The 4936-nt window shown below is 40.4% G+C and overlaps 1 pseudogene; it reads right to left on the bottom strand.

Moving 5' to 3' along the window:
* Positions 1–997: 997 nt before the first annotated feature.
* On the bottom strand, positions 998–2252 carry LOC107037948 (annotated as a pseudogene).
* Positions 2253–4936: the final 2684 nt, after the last annotated feature.

Below are 4936 nucleotides of genomic sequence, written 5' to 3'. Positions count from 1 at the left end.
GAATGGGGGATGACCATCATAGAGTCAAAATCATCATCATTGATGGTCAGTCTGGACTGTTTAATTCTCTCTAAATTCTTGGTATAAAGCATTCCATAGGCCGTAGCTGGGCAAATAGAGATCAGAGAGCCTATGAGTCGAGAGAAAAGTCTGATGGTGCAAGTTACCCCTGGCTGGAGTCGTTTCAGTAGACTCTGTGTAGCCTCTCGCTTATTTTGGGGTACTTCCAATGCAAAACTTACGGAATCCACCACAAAACCCAGGTATTCACAGCGAGTTGAAGGAATAAGAGAACTCTTCTCTTTGTTATTAATGAAACCCAAACAGGATAATAGCTTGATCTTTTGACGGGCATTGGCTTCGCACTGATCAGCGGAGAATGCAATGCACAGTATGTCATCTAGATAGATTGACGAGATTAGACGCCTTGATCGAAGATCCATCACTACCGGTTTCATTACCTTCGTGAAGACGTACGGACAGGTTACCAGACCAAACGGTAAATATATGAATTGAAACAATTTTCCTCCCAATGAGAAACGAAGGAATTTTCTGTCTTCCTGATGTACAGGAATTAAAAATTATGCATCCTTCAGATCAATTTTAAATATGAATGCTCCTTGGGATAGTAATTTCATAACTGTTCTGATGTCCTCCAATTTAAAATGTGGGGGCTTCAAAATTTTTTTCAGCTTTTTGAGATTCAAAATAAATCGTTTTTTACTATTCGTCTTATCTATCAAGAAATGTGAGGAAATGTATTGGCCTTCAGAAGGACCACAAGACTCAATTGCCCCCATACTAGCTAACCTATCGATCTCATCCCTCAGGACAGCCCCCTTCAGTTTAGAGAATTTTGGTTCTGGTGGGGAGTTAATCTGGAACAGAATAGAATGAAAAGGGATTCTATAACCTTGAACACACTCCAGAACAAAGGAATCTGAGCAGATTGTTCTCCATGCTGGAAGAAAATACTTTAAATTGCCTGCAGAGGTTCTTACCACGGCTTCTTCGATTCCTGAGGGTTGCTCGAGTCTGATGACGTTCCTGACGCCCGTGGAGGATTGGAGCGTTTTCCCAACGGCTTCCTGTTGTTGCTGGGTGTCTTGGCTTGGCTTCGAGGCTTGCTGCCCGCTTGTGGCTTCCTGAATTTGACAAACGGGCCCTTCGAGTTTAAAGGGCTCGACTTCTTCGTTGGAGGCTGAGTTACTTTAAGCTCTTGACCCAGTTGGTCATAGTTTTAACCTCTTTAACCTTCTCTGGAAGGTTAGAGCCATATAGAAGTTGGTCAGGGGATGTGGCTTCGAGAACATCACGAATCTGCTTGTTCAAGCTAGGAGATATGAAAGCTCTCCTAGTCGTGGAGAACCCTCGATGCACCTGAGTCAGCATCTTCCCCGCGTCATAAAGCTTTTGAAGAACCTCAATTTTGTCCACATCCTCCTCGGCCAGCGGAGCAGAGATTCCTGCCCCCAATACCACGAGAGCTGAACCGGTCAGGTTCTGAGCCAAGCAAAACTTTTTGTCTCTCTGGATCAGTGCCTCTGTGGAGATCGCTGTAATCTCAGGATTCAGCGTGGGAGCATCGAATAGACATTTACTAGACTTGCGTGGATAACAATCCACCAGTTTCCCCAAGTCCTCTCTGGGAAGATGTGAGGTCAACCAAAAACTCCAACGAGCTTCGAGCTCACTTTGAAGAACGATCTTGGACTCTATAGGTTTTGATGGGTCCATGCCCAAGACCTCCAATACCTCAGGATCGAACTCCATAATGTCTGATTCGTCCAGGCCATTCTTGCCTGTATCTCCGTCTCCAACTTGTGAGCCAGTCTCTGCCGGGGAATTTATGTCTTGCATAGATGCATCTAGTGCAGTTGTGTCTGGCACTTTTGGACGTTCACTGTGATCAGTGTTGTCCCTTGCGTCAGTCGACTTGATCGTGTCTGACGGGTCCGACGAATCGTCTTTTTCATGTTCCTTGTCATCTGCAAAAACAGAAGACAGGAAAAAGAGGTTAGGTCGTGAGTCTTTCCGCCAGGGATATGCTCAGCCAAGAAATGTAGACCCTGGGCGTCCAGGTTATGTCTCTAGGATCGAACCTGACTGACGCCCTCGTTTACCATATAAAACCTACCTTCAAATGAGTCCTTGCAAAGGCGTTGTATTCTGTCGTTTAATTTCTTCATCTTACGCAGAATCTCTTCTTTCTCATCTCGATTTTCGTGTCTCCTCTTCTTGTGTTTTTCCATGATGAACAATAATTGAGGGAAAAACTCGGAAAAAGGGGAATAATTATGTAAAATAAACTTCTGGTACTGAAAAGCGTGCGATCCACTCGCACACACGCGAAACAATGGGTAATGGCGTAGCCTCACCCGCGGGGGTGCCACCGCCGTCTCTCGTTTTCTCTGGTTTCTGCAGGCGTGTGGCAGCACTGGCCGCAGGCGGACTACTACAAGTCATTTGAATCTCGAAGACGAGGCTTGAATATAATTGTTATTTTTTCTTACTTCAAATGTTACTAATGATTCGCAAACTTGCAAATTTAAAATCACCTAGTGAGAAGGGTTTTTAATACTCTCCTATATTTGCAGAACTTTTAAATAATTCTCCTAGGTAAAAAATTGTTGAGAATTGCAATCATTGTTATTTTTTTCAATTTCAAATGTTGCCAATTATTCACGAGGTTGCAAACTTCGTATAAGAAGTCGAGTAACGTTACCACCATTTGCAGTTCTATTTTATTACTTTTGTTTTTTTTTCACACGTTATATTGAATAACAGGATGTTTACAATGTTAATTGAGAAAGAAGTGCCTTATGCGTGACAAAAAAGGTTGCAAATTGCAGCAATGTTCAATAAGAGTACTTTGAATTTCCTAGAGAGTTTGCGCTACTTTTGGAATTTTTGACGTCAAGTTATAAACAATATTGTTTAATTAACGATAATTGTCATATTGCGCCCTCCTAAATTGGTTGCAAATTTGATAGGTTGTTTGGAGTCGTATGATGAGATCGGAATTGGATTTGCAAAAGTTTTGTAATATTTCTCAAGGAGTTATATTCAAAAGTATTGTTTATAAAAACTTTCACATGTTGCGGGCTGGGGAGATGGTTGCAAATATAACTTTATCGTTTATACAACCGACCCTATCATGCCAAAAAATTACGAAACTTTTGGATTTAATGTTGATTTTTTTGCTAAATTGACTGGACTATAACGAGTACATTTTCTTGAAGTGCTTCTTGCCAAAGAAGTAACCTCACTCGTATAATCGTTAAAAAAACTTCGTAAAGGACATGAAGTTGCATCCCATATAGACTTCACAGGGTGACAACAGGGTTACACAGGGTGCAACTTCACATTGTTCACGAACTTATTTTGACGATTGTACACCCCCACTCTATCCAATTCCTTACTTATGGTCATGCTACCCAACATTGAAAATGAGTTTACTTCTTTGGCAAAACTGATTTTACCAAATTATTGCGCCACAAAATAATAATCCCTATTTTGGATTTTGACCAAGTTGACAATTCGGTCAAGTTGCCTATTCAAAATTAATTCGTGAGAAACTATGATACGCCAAATAGGTTTATTGTATCACTTATGATGATTAGACAATATAAAAACACCGGATACACTTGTTTTAAATTTTAGTTGTGAATACTTCAAAGTCTAGATTATAACTGATTTCAAAAATAGGAAATTTTTGCAAGGATGAGATGGTGAAGAATGAAAAGGAAGAGGAAGTATTCTGAAGAGCTTGAAACTAGAACTGCAAAATGTGATTGGTCAAGGACAGAGGGAAAGAGCGAAAATTAGGTTGGAGGAAAGAGTGTCGATTCAAGTGGTTTCGGGGTTAGAAAATGGGCAGAGACTAAAGATTAGGGAGAGGGAATAACCTGGACCCGATCTTTGAATCAGCTGAGGGACCGAGAGGAGGCGCGAGTTTACCTGAAGAAGGCAATGCAAGATCACAGGGAATTAGGACGATGTTTATTAGAGGTGCAATATTAGGATGACAGAATTGCGAGCAATAATCGTACAGAGTGAGCAGTGAGGAGTGAAAATATTGCTGGGAAATTTTCGTTAATGAACATTTTACAATTTCTTGAGAAAAAGAGGACATTTTTTGCCCATGACGCGTCGAGGAATGACAGGACGGGAATTCAAAGAAATGTGGGGTAGGGAAAACGGAGTGTGAAGAGATATGAGCGGAATTTTTCTTTAATATTAATTAATTTATATTAATAATTCTATATTAAATGTAGCGGCTCGCAACATGTTCTCCCGTTGAGAGTTCGTATGATCAACTCTAAGCAATAAGATGATGTATGATAATTTTTTTTTTAATCAAGAAAAATATTGAACCAAATCGACTCAATTTTTAAGTTGATATTCGAGACATACTGTACTGAAAATACTAGAGATATTCTATCGAGAAAAAATATGTATATTGGAGGTATTAGAGATCATCTTCCAAAAAAATGAAATAATTGGTAAGAATATTGGACTATTCAAGTGAAAGAGGAAAAAAATACTATAAACTTCATTAAAAACTGAGATGAAGATACGAATTAGCGAAAAACGAATAAATTGACTGAAGTGTTGATTACTCAGCTGGCAGTGGACATAATTTCTTTACGTTCCGTTCGAAGATAACAGTCCGTTCAGTTCGAGGACAGCAGGTGTTAACCTTGACCTTCCTAGTGATATTGTCACCGCCTGGATAGGTCTCCAACACACGACCCTTACGCCACTGCAACGGAGGAGCGTTGTCATCTCGGAGCAGTACCAAGGAGCCTTGCTTGATTCCATGGTTACCATCGTTCCACTTGTGACGAATCTGTAGTTCGCTCAAGTACTCCTTATACCATCTGGACAAGAACTCTTGTTTGAGTTTCTTGATGTATTCCCAGTATGATAATCG

The sequence above is a fragment of the Diachasma alloeum genome, unplaced genomic scaffold (assembly GCF_001412515.2).
Source record: "Diachasma alloeum isolate Michigan unplaced genomic scaffold, Dall2.0 Dall_scaffold_00275, whole genome shotgun sequence".
NCBI classification, from domain to species: Eukaryota; Metazoa; Arthropoda; class Insecta; order Hymenoptera; family Braconidae; genus Diachasma; species Diachasma alloeum.
This window is presented reverse-complemented; position numbering and strand designations above follow the sequence as displayed.